Source organism: Ambystoma mexicanum, chromosome 6q (genome assembly GCF_040938575.1).
Source record: "Ambystoma mexicanum isolate Mex_15411 chromosome 6q, UKY_AmexF1_1, whole genome shotgun sequence".
NCBI classification, from domain to species: domain Eukaryota; kingdom Metazoa; phylum Chordata; class Amphibia; order Caudata; family Ambystomatidae; genus Ambystoma; species Ambystoma mexicanum.
In genome coordinates, this window is record NC_090937.1 from 1,363,570,367 (window position 1) to 1,363,590,544 (window position 20,178).

A 20,178-nucleotide genomic window follows, 5' to 3' on the forward strand; every position below is an offset into this window, starting at 1 on the left:
CAGGTTGCAAAGAGCTGGGACAGCATCCATAGTTAGGAAGAAAAAATGTGCGGGCCTGTCTCTATGAGACCTCTGGAGGGAATTGAAAGGGAGGGAACACAGCTATACATTCTTCTCCAACTTGCATAAAACCCAGTCGCGGATAAACTACGTATGGTTCTCAGCCACATTGTTAGGAAAGGTACAGAAGGTAGAAGTAGGCCCGCTGTCATTGGCCGACCATGCTCCGGTATCGATGATAATGAACACCCTCAGAAGAAAAGCATCCCTATGGCACTGGTCGGTCCCACAGGGAAGAGATAGAGAATAAAATTGCTAGGTTCTTTGAGGATAATGACATCGGCTCCACTATAAAGCATTGTTGAGAGGGGAATTGATATTTCTCAAAGCTCAGACAAGGAAACAGATGAAGGACCTGGAGTCGCAGTTCGAGAAGGAACTGGATGAAAGGAGAAGAAAGGTACAAATCTCCCCCTCCTTAGAAATGTATAAGGCTTATAGAGAAACTACCATGCGCCTGAACCTGCTCACACTAAGAGGGCTGAAAAAGCACTGCTTGATGCAAGGCAGCATTACTATGTGGGAGTGAACAAGGCAGGCAAGATGCTTGCAAATCATCGGAGGGAGCGTAAAGGATCCAGGATAATTACGTCTATCGCAGACGTTAAGGGTGCCACAGTGACATGCACTGGAGACATAGCGTAGGCATTCGTTAAATTTTATAGCGACCTATACGTCTGAAAAAACCCAGAGGCAATTTCGCAAAGGGACTACTTAAAATAGTTAAAGCTTCCAAATCTCAACGGAGACAAAAGAGAGAGTTAGATGGGCAGTCGCTGAAGAGGAGGTTGCATGGGTCATAAAATCCCTCCCCTCGAATAAAACACTGGGCCTGATGGCTTCTCAGCAAGCTTTTATAAGACCTTTAGTTGGGTCTTGGATGCAATAATAACCAGTCTCTTTACCTTTTTCCGCTCCAAGGGGCAAATAAAACAATCTATGGAGGAAGACAAAATAATACTAATACCGAAGGCCAATAAAGAACCTACTAAGTGTAGTTCCTACCGACCAATTGCTCTGATTAACATTGACGCCAAGGTATATGCCAATGTTCTGGTGAATAGACTGGTTCTCCTCCTTCCGACTCTGATCAAGCTGGACCAGTCGAGCTTTATTAATGACTGCCAGACATTGACAACGTTAGAAGAGTAGCGCACTTGTTGGAAAAAGTGAAGCTTAGCGATATCCCGGCTGTACTGATCTCCCTGGAAGCCGAAAAAGGCATTTGACCGGGTGGATTGGTCCTTCCTCTTTAGCCCAATGAAGATAATGGGCTTTGGAGAGGGCTTTATAAAGATGGTGAGAGCTACCTATGTGGCTCTGAGGGCCAACCTATTGATAAACGTCACTACCAGAGGAGTTGGATTATCATACGGGTACTAAGCAGAGTTGCCCTCTCTCTCCCCCCTCCTAGTCGCTCTATACTTGTTCCTCCAAGCGATTCGTGAATCGGAAGACATGCAAGGGATTACCATTGGAAGTGGGAACCACAGAGTTGCGGCTTTCGCAAATGACATGTTGTTAACACTGTCTGACCTCGAAAGTTTGCTAAGCGTACAGGGGAAACAAAGTGGTGTGGGGTTGTTTCGGGTCTCAAGTTCAATTTAGGGAGATCTTGAATCTTACTATGCAGGTATCCTAGCTAAGGGAGGCAAGGGCAATCTCTCCAGTTCAGTGGAAGACAAAAGCAAGCGATTAGGTATCTAGGGGTGACCATCACGACCACGATTGGAGGGCTATATCAAGCCAACTTTCTGAGGCTCCTAGCTTCTATAAAAAGCAACCTTCAGAGGTGGAATCTTCCTAATGTATCATGGCTGGGCCGCATTGCCTCCCTTAATAAGATAATACTGCCCTGTCTTTTATACTTGTTCCAAGCACTCCCACTACATATCCTGAAGAGTTTCTTTGAGGCACTACAAAGAATAGTCCAATCTTATGTGTGGAAAAAATTACTCTCGAGAGGGAAAGAGCGGCTTGGGTCGCTCAGATTTTCAGGCCTACTGTGAAGCAGCGCAGATCCGGATAATTCGCGAATGGTTCACGGGGTACAATAGCAAACTATGGGTTGCTATGGATAGAGCAGTGGTGGCACGTCCTCTACAAGAAGTTTTATGGTTTCCAAAAAAAGAGAGATAGGGACACATGTATCCAAGCCGAATTACCAAGCTGGTGGTGGACATTTGGGACAGACTGGGAAGAAAATATCATATATCCTCCTTCACCCCCACACCTCCATTTATCCCACTGTTTTAGAACCCACAAAACCCTCCGGGCATGGTAGAGGAGTCCTTTCATAGGTGGCAGGGAGGGGTTTGTCTCAAATTGAGAGACTTGTTCTCAGGTCTGTAAATCAAATCATTACCAGAATTCAAACAAAACCTTTCGGTGGACAAGCAAGAATGGCTCCACTATTTTCAGTAAAGACACTGGGCCCTGAAAAAAAACATGCAGCAAATAGAACACTGAGACCATTCGAAAACTTCCTTATCACACACTGGAGTCAAAACAGTTGATCTTGGACATTTACCGGCTGCTCACTGAGGCGGGGGGACAAACGAAGTGGCCTTATATGATCAGCTGGGACAAAGCCATGGGCAAAGACATCCATGTCACACAGTGGGAAAAACTATGGAGTAACACGGGAGATGTGGTATAAACTAATGTATAGATGGCATTACACCCCGGCTAAATTGCAGAAAATACACCAGAAATCGACACCTGAATGCTGGAGGGGGAGTGGTCAAAAAGGCATTTGGGCTCACATACGGCGGGATTGTCCTAATATCATGCAGCACAGCGTTTTATGTGACTGATCATGTGGGCTCTGTGTTCCCATGTTTAAGACCTAATAACGAGAACGTTTAAAAAGTGGATTTAGAGTGGTATCGTTATGTTATGTTATGTTACTTGCCATTTATATAGCGCTCTATATATCATTGGTATGACCTCAAAGCGCTGGTAGGTTGAACGCCGCCGGGAACCGTAGTTCTGGTCAGTTGAGAGAGATAGTGTTGTAGGGTGCATGGGTGCACCAGATATGTGTGCAGCTGATGTAATTGCTGGATAGTAGCTGCATCCTAGCGTTAGGTGTGGTGCTGAAGATCTCACTTGGATGTGTGCAGTCTGGTGGGTGGACACCCAGACTGGGCTCTGGCTGCGTTAGGCCTGAGGGATGCATTTGTGAGCGACTAGGCTGGAATGTGCTCGGTTAGCTGCGTTTTATTTGGGTGATGAGGTGTTCATGGGGTTGTATTTGTATGTGAACAGCTAGGCCAAATTAATCAGGGGTATAGCTGTGTTCTAGTTGAATTATAGTGTATAGGCGAGAGTAAGGGTAGTGATGTGATAGGATGGCTATATTTAAGGCGCCCGAGACAAGGCAAGTGAACAGGATGGCAGGGAACAGAACAACACACGGACACAGAGACAGGGCGCTGGGCTTACAGTGACAGGAGGGGGGGGTTCGTATATATAGCAAGAGCATGGGAACAGGAAAGCAACAACATAAACAAATACAAATAATCTCCTCTGAAAACAAATGTGTGTAAAATGTTCTCAGACATATTCATTGGGGATACCCACAGTATCTGAGTGGACCTTTCTACGTGATGAGTGGACAAGCCCAGCTCTACTTTATATGATAATGTACAACCGAATAGGTCATCAGGAACAAACAAAGAGGAGGGGTTTGTGGACCTTACAATGAAGTGTTTGACACCCATACATATGCTAAATCACCAGTCCTTTGTTTAAGAGTTCAATACACACCAATGGTTTGCCTAACTTGGCAAATAAGTTGACATTTCTCACAGTATGGTAGACCATCTTTCTCGACCTGTACCAAGATCCACATATGTGTCTGTGAAAATCGTGTACGCATGACGTCATGACGTCATCACCCATTTGGGCGAGCATGCATGACGTCACTGCGCCGACGCAATTACACGCATAACAAACACTATTTAAAGACGGCCACAGCCACTTATTTAATTGCAATCGGACCATCCTCACGGACGAGACGGACCCAGTTGCAGCACCAGAAGCTTATAGGCAAGTCTATTTGGAATCCAACCAAAATAACTTTCCCATGCTCAGCTAACACCTAATAAGCCCACACCAGGCTGCTGGTACTATATTTGTACTGCATCTCTTTTCCCTGAACCTCCCCAAAATGCTAAAAATGAAATTTTGAACACCACCTATGTGACTTTTTCCTGCATGTAGTATCATTCTCACATTTAAATCACACCAATTGTAAAAATTAACCGTATGTAATTGATCTGATCCTATGTACCGTTCCCCATACCTCTAGGTACATTACGCCTGACATATTGGACAATAACTAAAAGAATCCACAACAGTTCTCTTTCTTGCAAACCAATTGAAAAATTCGAAGAGATTAAAGACACAAAACCCACATAAGTACACTTTTCCTGAGCTCTGAACTACCACATCTGCAAATAGAGAGTGTAGTGTGCAAGACATAATACTCTGCAATTTTATTCTTTTCCTTCAGGGTTTTCCACTTATGCAACACCTTCTATCCAATGGAGGCCAGCATTGGATTCACCAATTTATCATTGCAATTGGAGCTCTCCCTGTAAACACCCATTCTCCTCCTGACAAACCACTCCGAACGAGGAGTGGGGAAACACGTGTCGATGATCTTGAGGACCTCTCAAAAAACCAGAGGACCCCTCCACAATTCAGAGCCTTTAGTCTTCAACAAAACAACAACAACCATCTCAGTCTTGGTTATCTGTACCCGTCCTCTGAGCCCCCCTGTATCCTATCCTTCGCTGTAAATCTGTTCTGTTGTTACTTCTGAAAAGTGCTCTGCTATGCACCTGTACTGTTGTATACCTCTGTAAAGTGCTCTGTTATGTATCTGTATGGTTGTATACCTCTGTAAAGTGCTCCAATACTTCTCGAAGCTAGGTCCGTGCTCAATAAATACATTAATAATAATAATGGGCTCTGTACTCCGCCAGCCTCAAGCATGAGCAATCTGCTAAATTCAGAGGAGCCATTCCCAGGACTGATGCAACCTTTACGTCACTGTGGCGTTTGGCAGAGGTGCTTCTCCCAGAGCTAAGAGGACATACAGTTGAGAGTGTACCTTCCACGACCAACACTAAGGGACCATAGGGGTAATGCCAGCATGGCCCACAAAATGGGAAGGAAGCAGAAAAGACAACTTTGCCCACCACCCCAGAACAACAAGAACTGCAACCATAGCAGATAGCTCCCTCCAGGGGTTGATAAGGCACAAGACCTTCGGGATGTGATGATGACCAGCCCAGGTTTATTGTCCTATGTTGATGGCTATCCAAATCAGATCTCCAAGGCAAACCATTTGCCTCCCCACATAACTGATAAGAATGGGGGTCATTGGTGATGGTTCAAAGGGACTCTAGAGTCAGAGAAGAGATGCTTCAAAAGGAGGCAATGATCAAGTGGCTTGATTTTCAATGGCAGTTGATCGTTCACACGGGAGGAGCCGGTGCCCACCTGTGCCGCACAAGATCCTGAGGCGGGCGGCGGTTGTTGTGTGGGCGGGGTGCTTGCCACACCTGCTGCCTGCCGTGCGGCACAGGAGTAGGGAGGAACACAGTGGAGCTCCTGTGCATGAGCAGCAGCGGTGAGGTCGAGGCGGCTGGAGGAACTGGCTTTACCAGTTTCCCGAAGTGAAGGCCGGGCAGGAGTGGCATGGCCGGAAGCTGCAGGCACTACAAGTGATACCGAGGACCAGCACATGGGGGGGAAGAGGCCAGGAAGTCAAGAGGCAAAGACGCGAACCGCTTTTGGAAACTCCAACTGGAAGAAAGTGCTGGAGCAGCTCAGTATGGAGCCCCAGGAAGTGACAGTGTGATCATTGAGCGGCAAGAGGAGGAGGTCTCCACGGGAACACGAAACACAAAAGGGAGAAATACAGATACCTAGAAAGAAGGAAAGCTGGATCTGCACTTGAGGAGGCTGCGAGCTGACACTCAAGGGGGAAATAAAGACAAGTGAGAGGGGTGAAGCCCTGCAGAATGGTGAAAGAGGTGGGCTGCAGCCTTGGTTGGGGGGAAACAGAGGCAAGAAGAAGCCCTTCATGGTTTCTGTGAAAGGAGGCTTTGATGACTGGAGAGTGAGGCAGGAGTGCCAGTGGGGGCATGTGAGCTGGGACCCTCAGGTGCTACTGGGGGCAAGAAGGAGCACTTTATATTTTCTGTGAGAGGAGGCTTTGATGACTGGAGTGTGAGGCGGGAGTGCCAGTAGGGGCTTGTGAGCTGGGACCATCAGGTGCGATCGGAAGAATAGCTCGCTGGAAGAAGCAAGCAGAGGTGGACAAGGACCGGGGGAGCAATATTAGCACCTGAAATGGGTCCAGAGGAGGAGCCCTTCTACCTGACGGGAGGGTACTGAAGTGCAACAGTGGATGGTGCAGGAGAGGTACTAAGATCTGGAGGGTGAGTGGACGGCCCCTCTGAGGTGGTGGATCCTGCTAACAAAGGCAGCCCGGAGGATCTAGATGGGACCGAAGAAGAGAGTCACCACGTCTAGAACGGATAACACAAAAATACTGGCGGGGGCACACTCAAACCACGGTCCAATTTGAGAAACAGGTGCTAGGCGGGGAAGATATGGCGTTCACCAAGGAAGATCTCCATGCGGAGCTGGCTAAATTTGAAGGGAAGATAACTAAGATGGTCAAAGCAGAGGCAGCCAGCATCAGGGAGGAACTTGCGCAGGCAATAACGCGAATCGCAGGGACATGGATGCCCTGGGTGAGCGAATGATGGAGGTTGAAGGCCACATTACGTGGTTGCCCAAAAAAGTACCTGAGCTGGGACAACAGACAAAAGCTGCAAGCGAGCGTGTTCGGGCCCTGGAGGAGAAGTGCGAGGATCTGGAAAACAGATTGCTGAGGGACAATATCCAGATCAAGGAAGAGGTGGAAGGCTCGGACTTGGAGGGCTGCATCTGGAAGATGTTTGTGGGCATTACGGTGGGAGAGCAAGGCAGAGACATGGAGATTAAAAGAGTTCACAGAGTGGGCAGCCGGAAAGCAGAACCAAAGGCCCGGACAGGGGACATCCTGATGAAGATGCACAGCTTCAAGGACAAATCGCGGCTGTTTAGTGTGGCCAGAGGGAAAGGGAAAGGGAAAATTCAATTAAGGGGGAGCAACATTCAACTGCATGATGACTTGTCACAAGTAACGCTAGCAAGGAGTAGGTCGTTCAAATCACTGGAGGAAGAGGTATCCTACTAATGAACCCATAGGACTGGGATTTTCCCATACTATAATTTGCTGCTTTTCTTGAAATCGTTCTACAGTTTGTTGCTCAGCTGCCTATACACTATTTTCATGGAAATAATGATCATCTGGGCCAGGTCCAATTTCTTTGTTAACCTTTTCCCTTAAATCCTTTTATTTATCTTTGTAAGTCTATGGATTCCAGCAAACCTTACAAAATGTGCTTTAGTTACAGAAAAATCAACGAGTAAACCAAAATATACATCTAATATTAAATTGTTAAAAGTCTTTAAATGAGCCGTTACAATTCTCCAAAAACGTGCTACCGCAATAAGAGAAATCTGTATACTTAAAAAAATGCTAGACCAAAAAGCTGATGTTAATACTTTCCTTATAATGAGTAAAAATCTAAAATAAAATGGATCTTATATGTTCTATTCCCCCACTACAAATGTATTCCCAAATCTAGGTACAAAAAAACCATTCATGACTGTTAGTACATCCTACTGTACTATAGGCTAAAACCTACGGCCTTTTGAAGACTAGCCTCCCACCATGCAGGACTCTTGAATCTGGGTGTGGCCTCCTCCTTTGTTTATTATATGTTTAAAGGTCTCCTGCATTTTGAAACCAAGGCGTCTTTTCCACTTTACAGGATTCTGAATTATATGCATTGCCTCCATCTTTGTTTACTGTATGAGTAATCCTACTGTATTGCGATACCTAGGCCTCTCTCCCACCTTACAGAATGCTCAAATCTAGGCGTAGCCTCCATCCTTGTTTACTATATGCTAAAGCCCATGGCACTGTGAAACATAGACCGTTCTCCCTCTAAACAGGTTTCTCAAAACTAGGTGTAGCCTCCTTCTTTGCTTAATACATGCAGATACCTAATGCAGTATGAAACCTAGGCCCATTGGTATAGTACTGCCAATGCTAGTCCTGGACAAATATTGCCCAAGCCGAGCAATCTTGCAGCCTACAGTACGTATATAGTGTGGACACAGGCTGCAGGCACGGCCAAGCATCCATGCACAATAGAATATGGCTATGGCAAAGCACTCCCGGTCTAGTTTCACACATAGCCGTCCAGACTGAAACACCTGACATACTTCAACATCTCTGCCACTAGCATACAGCGACCACCACCCGAGAGGAACCCGGTATAGCTGGCCTCACATAGACTCTCAACAATAGCAACCTATCTCTAACCCTCAACAGCACCCACCCATGTGTCTGACCTCTCTTGGGCTGCTTAGTCGAGCTTTGCCAGCCACCCAAGTCTTAGAACGGCAATATGCACACATGCATCTCCTAAGCTAAACTCCCTAGAATTTCCAACCACATCGACTATGGTCCCCAAGGGCGTTCCAACCGAGGGAAAAGCACATTGATGACACACAAGTGGGGAAATGGCGCTATATAAATAACCAAAAACAAATACATTGAAAAGTTAAATAATAAAGCGGTCAAATAACATTATCGCAAGAAAAACGATTGGTTCTGTATGTAAGCGGTAAGCCTCTTCTGGCCCCTGCAGTTTCATAGGTTTCTAAAACGTTAAAATGCAAATCCAGCATCTCTAATATTTACCTGGGAATATCAGTCAATAATAATACAAATGTTATTCGGACATTGCATCCATTAACACAAATTTAAATCACACAAAACATGACCTCAAAGTATCAGAAAATATTGCTAGCCTGTAAAAAAATTAGGATAGAATTTAAGTATCACAATAAAGAGAGCCGTTTTCCAGATGATTATGTAAAGTCACTCAACTAAAGGATCTTCTGAAAATCTTTTTGAAGATAGGATCTTCTGAAAATCCTTTGGAAAAAAAGAATCTGCTGAGATTATAGTCATCGCTGCATTAAAAAAGGACTGGAGCCAAGGAGATCTTTGCCGCCTACTGTACTCTGGATGGTTTTCAGTATATTGTTGGCTTTGGGCATGACACTGGCAAATGCACCACAGAGCACGAAAGCCGGGCCTCAGCAGACATTACCCCCACCCCAACTTTTTCCCAGTACAGTATAGCTGCTTCCAGAGGAGGCGGGGGCTCTTCTATAGAAGGCACAATCTGAACATGGGACAGAGAGAGTGGACTCTCCCCACATACGAGGACTGAAAGGCGGGGGATTTAATATCTCTCTCGGATGCTGCCGACCTAGGCTTGCTGATTTCAGAGTATCTACCTGATAATTTGCAGCTATACATTGCTAGTGAGGAGGAGGTGGGGGAGGCTTTAGGTTTTTGACTTTGGCCAAGTGGACGTTTTTCCTTAGTTGGACTAGGGCTGGTAGAATATATATATATATATATATATATACATATACATATATATATATATATATATATATAAATACCCACCTGCTGGCTGCAGACACCTTCTCTCTGAATCAACTGACTGAACCCATGGATAGTTAAGTTATTTGTATCTTTCTCTCCCACTGTGCAGTGTATTTCACCTCCTTTAACTCCTCCCTGTGGCCTGGAGTAGGGGGGCCACTGGAGTTGTAGTCTGTTGTGGGGATAAGAGGATTATAATTTTTGTACAGGAAACATAGCTGCTGTTGTTTCGCTACCCACCTGTTTTGGTGACTGTGTTTGTTATTTGGTGAAGTCAAATGAAAAGGTTACACGTTTTTTTTAAAAAGACTTCTTCAGGACGTTGAGGTATAAGCGCCTTACAAATGCACAATAAATAAAATACATAAATCAGCAGCATCAGGTGGATGAGAGATAAATATGCAAAGAAACGTCGCTGGGACAATTCCATAAGAAAATGAATTGTCCACATTGCTGATACCGTGTGGATGAGATTTGGTTTATAAAACAAATACATAGACAGAGCAAATGTGGGCGCCCGGTCGTGGATCTGATTTCGAACAAAGCCTTTCGTGTGTTGACTGCCCTCAGATCTATGTGGAAACAGAGCGGGTGTTTGCACAGAAGGGCGGGTTCTGCCTTCCTGCTGAAGGCCTGTCCTGCGGCTGTATCCAGTAGAGGCCAATAGCACAAGTATGAGGCTTCAGTGCACTGGCTTTAGGTGGGCCCCCGCTGTGTGGGGGGTCCACCAGCACATGTCCTGGGAGGGGGCCACACTTGGAGAAAAAAAATGTAAAATATATTTTTTTCAACAAAAAAAAAAATCTTTTTGATTTCACTTTGCATTCATAAAGACATGATTTCTGTAACAGAAATAATGTCTTTATGAAGGAAGAGTGACTACAAAAAGAAACTTTCTTTTTGAAGTCCGAGGGATCCCCCGGCCCCCATGCAATGGAAGACCCTAGGCTGGAAGCCTCCATGTCATGGGTTGGGGAAGCCCTATGACTTCAAAAAGAAACAATGGCCCTCATTATGAGTTTGCCGGTCCGGAAACAACAGTACCAGTAAGCTTGCCAGTACCGTTGTTTCCGGACCGGCAAACTACGAGTTCTGTAAGTGGGTGCCTTTCAGCCCCCCAGGTCTGACCTGGCAAGCGGAACAGCACCGGCGCGCAGAACTCGACAGATGCCAGTGAATCTCGAATGGTACCAATGAATCTGTCCTCCCCCTTCCCATTGGGTCCAATGGGACTCAAATGGGAGAGTAATATTTTCCGGCGCCCGGGAATGTGCAATTACTCAGTCCACCGGGGCTGTAATGCACTGGTAATTGGCCATTCATGGGCACCGGAAAATTCATGACCCCGGCGGCAGTATTTACCAGCACGGCTACCGCCAGGGTCATAATGACCCCCATTATCTTTTTGAAGTCAATCTGCATTCATAAAGAAATTATTTCCTTTATGGTTCAGTCCTTAAAGGAAATCATTTCTTTATGAAGTCAACGTGACTTCAAAAAGAAACAATTTCTTTTTGAAGTAATCGGGCTCCCTTTAACCCCATGACGGTTGCGTGTGTGAGTGTATGGTGAAAGGGTGCACACTTAAATGTATGAGTGGGTGCCTGGGTGTGTGTGCCTGTATGGTGAAAGAGTGCAAACTAAAATGTATGGCTGGCTGGGTGTGCATGTGTGGATATGGTGAATGGTGTGTGTGCTTGTGTTCAGAGGTGTAACAAAACCTACATTTCGGGGGGGCCAACCCTTCAAATGTTGGGAGAGGCGCTAACTTAACGGGTGGTGGGGGAGGGGCAAACTTATTTGTGCAGGGGCATCCAATTTCTTTATGCATCTTAATGAGACAATTCTAGCGCAGCTTCAATGTTAGAAGCAGTTAACTCTCTCCTGTAAGGTTTAAAGCTCCCACTTGTGGACTGCTGCGAGAATGGAGTGGTCTCCTGTTCCCTCTCTACCCTTCCAATCACTCCCCTGGCATGCAAGTACTAAACCCACATCACGATTTCAATTGGCTAAAAAATCTGGCATTTGAATGCAGGGACTAACAGTGAAATGCTTTATTTTAGTAATTGCTAGGTTCTTGTTAACAGCAAAACCCATGTGCTTTTTAACATCTTTGTCCTGTTCTGTCCAGCACCTGCTCTGAAGGTCATCCAGGTCGAGTCAACATAGACCAACATTTCGGGGAGGAGGAGTGATGAATCCCAGTCAACTCAATGGTGTTGTACCACTACTTGTGTTTAATGCTTTGATTACTTATTGGTAATCTTTATTACTCCTAGCCCTATTCTTTCTCGTCCCACTACTTGTGTATGAAGCACTTTGCCTCATACATAAGTACTGGGATGAGGTAGAGGTACATGGAGGTAATGCCTCACTTAGCTACCTGTAATCATCATTATTCCTAGTCCCACTCTTCCTAATCCCAGTACTTACCTATGAGTGAAAGAGCCTCATATGTAAGATCTGGGACAAGGAAGAGAGACGTGGAGGTAATTCTGGGACAAGGAGCTGATTTTGGACAGTGGTGGAAGGGGTGGGGGGAAGAGGGGATGTTTGTGGGGGGGCAGGATTGTGTGACAAATCATAATGGTTGTCCATGTCCAGTCTAAGCAGGCATGATATGTGGTATTAGTGGCTAGAGAGGCATTTTGGTGCAGCCAGTCTAGTCATTCCTCAATTTGGTATGACTTTTTTAAAATAACTGGGCATTTCTGGTAAAGCAGTCCTGCTGAATGTAATTACATGGCTCGACTGGCATTTGGGTGCAGCCAGATTTGTCGTTTCTTACTGGGGCATTGTATTTTTTTCTGGGCATCTGTGATAAAATATGATATAAGTCATTTATAATGCGCATGTACACAAGTGTGTCTAGGTGCGACAAGACGTGGGAGGGAAGATAGAGGGAGGACAAGACAAACAATCTTACTAGGCCTTGTGTCAGTCAGGTCGTGCAGGTGCGAGAATGAGAAGTGCAAGGGGAAAGGGAGCGGGGAAGTGCAAGGGAGAGGGGAGGGGAAAACAGGGCAGCAATTCTGAGTAAGTGCAGCCAGGTCAGTGCAGCTCTGGGTAGTGCAAGGAGAACAAGGGACTGTAGGGTTACAGTTACAACTCCTGAGTGTGTGGTAGGCCCAGAGGCAGTGCAGGGGTGACTGATCAAGAAAGAGTCTGGACATAGTGAGACTCTGAGGGTAGCCAAGCAACCAGTCGGTACAGCAGACAGGCAGGTCAGGTAGGCCAGGAGCGCAGGGTGAGAGAGAAAGCAGAGTAGAAGAGGAAAGTTTTGAGCTGCTTCCGGATCTTCAGGTGGTCCGGCTCAAGTTTGAGAGGGGTAGGGAGGCTTTTCCAAAGGGAAGCACCTGCATAGGAGAGAGAATTACCCCTCCCCTCCCCCGACACTCTCTGCCTGGGGAAGTGTCTAACCCTTAGAGAGTTGGAGGTAGCTGAGCAAAGGGCTTAAGAAGGAAGGTATTTTGGGTGAGAGTGATGGATGTAATGTGGGCCCAGGCCCAGAAAGCTTTGTGGACAATGCAAAGGGTCTTGAACTTGATCCTTGCAGCAACCAGGAGCCAGTGGAGAGAATTCAGGGCTGGAGAGATATGATCCCTGGGCTTGAGGCCAAGGATAAGTCTCGCAGTCCTGTTCTGGATTATTTGCAGAGGGCAGAGAGTAGAGGAAGGCAGGTTGAGAAAGAGGCTGCTGCAGTAGTCCAGCCTAGAGAGAACCGGGGCTCTGGAGACAGTGAGCTTCTGGGGGAAAGTGAGAAAGGGAAGAGTCCCTTTGAGGAGTAGCTGGTAGTGGGACTTCTTGGCAATGTCCGAGATGTGAGGCGAGAAAAAGAGAGTGGAGTTAAAGATGACAACCAAGTTTTTTGCCTTGCAGGAAGGCGAAGGAAGAGGGCCCAAGGTGGGCGCAGAGAATACGAGAGGGAAAGCAGGGGCAGGGGTCCCGATGAGAAGGATCTCCATTCTCCATCTGGTGTTAAGGGAGAGATCGGTGGATGCGCACCAATCCTGAATAGCGGATAGACAGTCAGGAATGAGAGAGAGAGGAGAGGAGTCTGAATGGAGCCTGAAGTAAAGCTGAGTGTCATCTGCATAAGAGGAGAAGGTAGAGAGCAGGTGGGCCATAGGAGCCAAAAAGAGGTTGAAAAACCAGGGTGAGAGGATGGAGCCCTGGGGAACGCCACAGGTATAGAAAGAGATGTGGCGGAGAGAAAGGGACCAAGTTGCACCTGGGAGGGGCAGTTCAATAGGAAGGAGGTCAGCCACTCAAAGGCCTGATCCGTGATCCCCAGGTTCTCATGGAGTCGATTAATCAGGATGGCGTGGTTGACTGTGTCGAAAGCAGAGGAAATATCAAGGAGGATGAGGAAAGAAGGAATGCTGTAATCAAGGTTAGAGAGCAGATCTTCAGGAGAACAGTTTCCATGCCTCTGGCAGCTCTGAAGCCAGACTGATGGTCATGGAGACAACCAAAAGATTCAGGGCCTCATTACGAGGCAGGCATAATGGGTTTAACGGCACCAGTAATGGTGCCGGTGCCGTGGAACCCACTCCGCCCTATTACGAGGTACCCTCGCGGGACCTGGAAAGGACATCTGGTCAGACCAGACGTACTTTCCGAGTCCCGCGAGGGGACCAGGGAGCTAACAACGGGCCCGTTATTAACGGACCCGTTATTAACGGACCCGTTGTTAGCTCCCTCCCCATTCCCATTGAGCCCTATGGGCTCAATGGGAATGGGGATACATTTTTACCGGGACCATGGAATGGGTAATCACTGGGTCCGCCAAGATCGGCAATACCCGGTAATTTACTAAGGGCACGGCTACCGCCAGCAACGTAATGAGGCCCTCAGTGTGGAGAGTAAGCTGGAAGATAGCCAGTTTTTTCCAACAGTTTGCCCAGGAAAGGGGTTATGGATATTGGGCGATAGTTTGCCAGGCAGGCAGGAAAGGCAGACGGCTTCTTGAGGAGTGGGTGCACAAGGGCGTGCTTAAGGGGAGAGGGGAACATGGCAGGGGTGAATGAGTGATTACAGAAATCAGCCAAGGCTGGAACGAGGGTGTCAATATGATCCTTGATGGTTCTAGAGGAGCAGGGGAGTACCTGTTTGGACAACACTTTCATAGATCGGGCTTGTCTAGAAACCTCATCAGGTATTGTCAGAGAGAAAGAGGAGAAAGGAGGAAGAGAAGAAGAGCTGGCCAATGGGGGGGCCAAGAGAGGGAGAGGAGATGGGGGACTGGATGTCCTGAGTTTTAGCAGAGAAGTGAGAGAACAGAGCCATACAGAGGGTCTGGGAGTGAACATAAGAGGTAAAGACTGCTTACTAGTTACTTACAGATTTTAAAGAGTTTGGCCATGTTGTTAGAGGCCACAGAGACGCAGGCTTGAATGTGTGTTCTCTTCTTGATGAGTGTTATTGCTTCGACTGGCATTTTGGTGCAACCAGTCTAGGTATGTCTAAATGTGGCCTGGCATTCTTTACTGTAATGTTATTACACTGGTCTACATTGTGCAGCCAGTTTGACATGTTATGGCATTTTTAATAGCAAAGCATTAATATTCCTGTGCACTGTTGGTGACTTGCATGTATTGGATTGGTGTTACCTTACAAAACCATTGCAAACACTCTGGTTTTTTAGCCAATTTCTCTTAGAGTGTGCTGTATATTGCATTAAAACACGTATTTATATCTTTCTCCTAGTGCATTGTGTGACATACCCCTTCAACAGCACATTCGTGCGTATTGCGCAAGCGTGATAATCTAGGCCGGCCCAGAGTGTGGTGCGACCCGTGATTTTTTGCTGAGTTCGCATGGCTCGCAGGAGGGCACCCACATTTTGTGTTACGCCTCTGGTCCAGTGAGCCTATGGAAACACTGTTCGCGCCCACGTGATTATAATCTTGGCGTCAGATTCCCCAAAAAAGGGCCCGCGGGTAAATAGCAACATGACAGATCCCAGCAAAAGCACAAAGAAATATGTCCAATAGCGGACACATTGTAGTGAAAAAAATCAAGGTGACTGGAAAGGCATAAGAGACTATGGAAATGATCCGAAAAGCCTGCACAGAAAAAGTATGCAGAGATTGGGTGACTAAGGCTGGGGAATATGGAAACAGTCATGCTTCTGTTACACTTCTGGTTGGAATCTAATTCTGGCCCTAATAAGTTACACACAAAACACTGTTCATAGTATGGCGTGGTTCTAATGCTGTTCTAATTGTGTTTAGGTTTTTTCGAGTCTCCCACAGTTCCCCTTTTTACCCGGATGCCAATATCTGTAGTTTTGTCCTAGTACAGCCCTGCACACGTTCTGGTTCTAGTTCAGTGCTTGGTTTGTTCTCGGGCTGTCCTAGACATGTTGCCGTTTAACCCAGTCCTCAGGGGAAGGTTGTTCTAGCCTGCTAGTCAGAGGCGTTTGCTAGGGAGGTGCTCAGGGGGCTATAGCCCGGGGTCTTTTGGTTTCATCCCCGGATAAAAGCTCAGGGGCTACAACCAAAAGGGAAGCCTGCCCCAGGTATCGACAGTACTGACATTAGGGTAGCCCCGTAACTATTCCAGACCTATCTGTTCATGTCTGGTTCCACCACTTTCCATGGTTGGTGCTAGTTCAGAGAAAGGTTGTTCTATCCTGATAAGTGTTCTGCTCATGTCTGGTTCTACCACTGTTCACGGTTGGTTCTAGTTCAGAGAAAGGTTGTTCTAGCCTTCCAGTGATCTGCTCATGTCTGGGTCTACCACTGTTCATGGTTGGTTCTAGTTCAGTGAAAGGTTGTTTTAGCCTGCTAGTGATCTGTTCATGTCTGCTCTACCAATGTTCATGGTTGGTGCTAGTTCAGGAAAGGTTGTTCTAGCATGCTAGTGATCTGTTCATGCCTGAATCTACCACTGTTCATGGTTGGTTCTAGTTCAGTGAAAGGTTGTTCTAGCCTGCTAGTGATCTGTTCATGTCTGGCTCTACCAATGTTCATGGTTGGTGCTAGTTCAGGAGAGGTTGTTCTAGCATGCTAGTGACCTGTTCATGTCTGGGTCTCCCATTGTTCATGGTTGGTTCTAGTTCAGTGAAAGGTTGTTCTAGCCTGCTAGTGATCTGTTCATGTCTCCTTCTGCCAATGTTCATGGTTGGTTCTAGTTCAGTGAAAGGTTGTTCTAGCATGCTAGTGATCTGTTCTTGTCTGGTTCTACTAATATTCATGGTTGGTTCTAGTTCAGGGAAAGGTTGTTCTAGTCTGCTAATGATCTGTTCATGTCTGGTTCTACTAATATTCATGGTTGGTTCTAGTTCAAGGAAAGGTTGTTCTAGCATGCTAGTGAGCTGTTCATGTATGCTTCTACAGGTGTTCATGATTGGTGCTAGTTCAGGAAATGTTGTTCGCGCCTGCTAGTGTTCTTATTATGTCTGGTTCTATCACTGTTCAAGGTTGTTCTAGTATGGTAGTGTTCTGTTCATGTCTGGTTCTACCGCTGTTCATAGTTGGTTGCATTTCAGAAGAAGGTTGTTCTAGCCTTCTAGTGTTCTGTATATTTCTGTTTCTACCAATGTTCATGGTTAGTGCTAGTTCAGGACAGGTTGTTCTAGCCTGCTAGTGATCTGTTCGTGGTTGGTTCTAGTGCTATTTGCAGCTCGGTTGCCGTTTTACTCCTGTCTGAAAGATATGTAGCTCTATCCTGATACTGCTCTGTTCGTGCCTGGTTCTAGCTCTGTTATAGTTGTGTTCTGGTCCTATTCTGTCTACGTTCTGTTACCTTCCTTCGTACCCCTGCCTAAGAGATCTGCGATCCATCCTGACACTGCTCTGTTCGTGTCTGGTTCTAGCTCTGTTCTGGTCCTATTCGGTCTACGTTCTGTTACCTTCCTTTGTACCCCTGCCTAAGATATCTGCGGTCCATCATGATACTGCTCTGTTCGTATGTGGTTCTAGCTCTGTTCTAGGTGTGTTCTGGTCCTATTCTGTCTACTTTCTGTTACCTCCCTTCCTAGCCCTGCCTAAGATATGAGGCTCTATCCTGATACTGTTCTGTTCGTGCCTGGTTCTAGCTCTGTTCTAGGTGGGTTCTGGTCCTATTCTGACTACGTTCTGTTACCTCCCTTCGTACCCCTGCCTTAGATATCTGCAGTCCATCCTGACACTGCTCTGTTCGTGTGTGGTTCTAGCTCTGTTCTAGGTGTGTTTGGTCCTATTCTGTCTTCGTTCTGTTACCCCCCTTCCTACCCCTGCCTAAGATATCTACGGTCCATCCTGACACTGCTCTGTTCGTGTGTGGTTCTAGCTCTGTTCTAGGTGTGTTCTGGTCCTATTCTGACTACGTTCTGTTACCTCCCTTCGTACCCCTGCCTTAGATATCTGCGGACCATCCTGATACTGCTCTGTTCGTGTGTGGTTCTAGCTCTGTTCTAGGTTTATTCTGGCACTGTTCTCACTCCTGTCGAAGAGATAGCTCTACTTCAGGTGTGTTCTGGCACACTCTATTCTGGTACGGTTCTACTGTATATATGGTCTGGTCTTTACATGTTATGATTCTTCTAAATGTTCCATCACTGAGAATGAGTGTATACATCCATGTGTATGTTTATGAAATGTAAGCATTTCACTTCAGCCCGAATGTGTCCTGGGGTCGAGTTATATGCAATGGGAGCTCATGGAAATTGAAACATACGTGTGCAGGGATGTGGCAATGCGGAACTTAAACCTGCGCTACCATGACCAGCCAGACGCATGTGTGTGTACGTTGCCTGTAAATGGGCCATGCTAAGGTATGACCAGAACATGCACACGGAAGCACCCAGGGACCCGCAACAATTGACGCGCAGTCTTGGATGCATGCAAAGACAGAGCTGGAGAATTAGTAGAGGCAGGCGCGAGTAAATAAAAGCTAGGGCAACAGTGCAGGCTTAATGGGCATGTCGGCCTGCATCTGCCCTCTCCCTCTAATCGCATGGCAAGACCTCCACGCGGAGTCTAGAGTGGGCGATAGAAGCTGGCTGACGGGGGCGCGGGCACGTGCCTAGAAGCCATAACCGGGAAGACCACGAGGCACAGGGATCAGGTTTTGACAGACAACTGGTTTTGGAAAGGAAACGGGCAGACTGAAGAATCGAAGCCCCGCAATAAGAGTGCATGAAAAATAGATTATGCAGCGTTAATTAAATCCCACGAGTCCTGTGGGTGGGTGGGTGGGTGTGTATGAAAGCATCTGCTGTAGTGGAAAAGGCGGGCCGGTCCTATTCCCCGAGAGTGTGCATGCGTCTCCCCAGTTCTGATCCCCGGGGCCTGCCCAATTAGGCCCCATTAGGCGGTAGCAGTCGGTGTGAGCAGCCTCCTTCCAAGCATCCTTAATGTAGGCTGCAAAGGCAGCGGCAGCCATGTGTTACACGCCCTGCCAATCTCTCCAGAAGGCGAGAGCTGAATTGGGTTCAGTGCACAGCACTGACAAGAAGCATATTCGGGTGCTGGCCAGACCGGGGAGCCGTGTACCGCAGCAGTGCACCGAAGTGCACATGGGTGGGTCCTTTTCCCGAGGAATTAGATGCTCGGAGAAACAGCATATCAGGGAGCAGGCGTGAGAGGGATCATCTTGCAATCGCTGCCACCCCTGGGGCGACCCCACCAGTACCAGCAGCAGTGAGACCCTGCAGCCCTGACAGCTTCGCTCAATGCAAAGGGGAGCGACAGAGATGCAGACCGCAGACAGGAAAGGAGCCGGATACGGTGTACGGTGTCTGTGTGCAGCCCGAAGCAAGCTGCTGCAGGGCAGCGCACTGCACCCTGCACAAGTGGCATACACATGCGCCAAGTGTCGCGCCCCTGACAGAAATGCACCCACCCACCACGGCATGATCAATGCACACTTTATTCAACCAACTTCACAAAATTCATATTTTAAGAATCAAAAATACAAAAATGCACGTACTTGCAATGGCAGGGTGGGTCCGCTAAGTCCAAATGATTCTTTAAACGGTGCTGGCTGCTTATGAATGAAGTTGCCCGCCTGCCGGGGCTCCTCCAGTGGACGCTGCTGCTGCTGCGGGAGGCGGCGCGCACCGGCTGCAGGGAGCAGGCATTAGCGGCGCGCGGCCGAGGCACCTGGGGATGAGCGCCGGGCCGGGCACCGCCTCAGCGCTCTGCTCACAGCGGCCGCAGAGCGCAGAGACAATGGGCGGAGCGCGCGTCGCTCTTCTCTGCTCTGTCGTAACGTGAGGAGGCGCGCTGCACCTGACAGACCCGGGCGTCTTCCTTCGCTCTGGAGGCTGTGTGGGTGGCTGAACTGCCGCCTCGGGGCGTTGGTGTCAGATTTATAGCACAACATGCATCCTTTGAAAGCTATATATCCGGGGTTGCGTACCCTTTCGTTCTTACGAGCATGCATGGATTTTTACCCTTAGAAAGAATATCAGAAATGCGAACAGATGAAACTAACTTTATTGCACGTCAGGAACTATATACACCTCTGCAAATGTAGACCTGGGTGGGAAGGAGCTCGTCCCCTTCAAGTCCATTTCTTTTTTCTGT

The 20,178-nt window shown here is 47.3% G+C and overlaps 1 protein-coding gene across 2 annotated transcripts in view; it reads right to left on the minus strand.

Moving 5' to 3' along the window:
• JAKMIP1 (janus kinase and microtubule interacting protein 1) overlaps positions 1 to 19,885 on the minus strand; it is a 3,487,328-nt gene extending 3,467,443 nt beyond the window's left edge. The window contains exon 1 of one of the 2 annotated variants that reach the window (XM_069631978.1): positions 19,580 to 19,885. The gene's annotated coding sequence lies outside the window, so the exon portion shown is untranslated. The remainder of the gene's footprint in view (positions 1 to 19,579) is intronic. The other variant, XM_069631979.1, reaches the window with a different exon arrangement.
• Between the last annotated feature and the right edge of the window lie 293 nt (positions 19,886 to 20,178).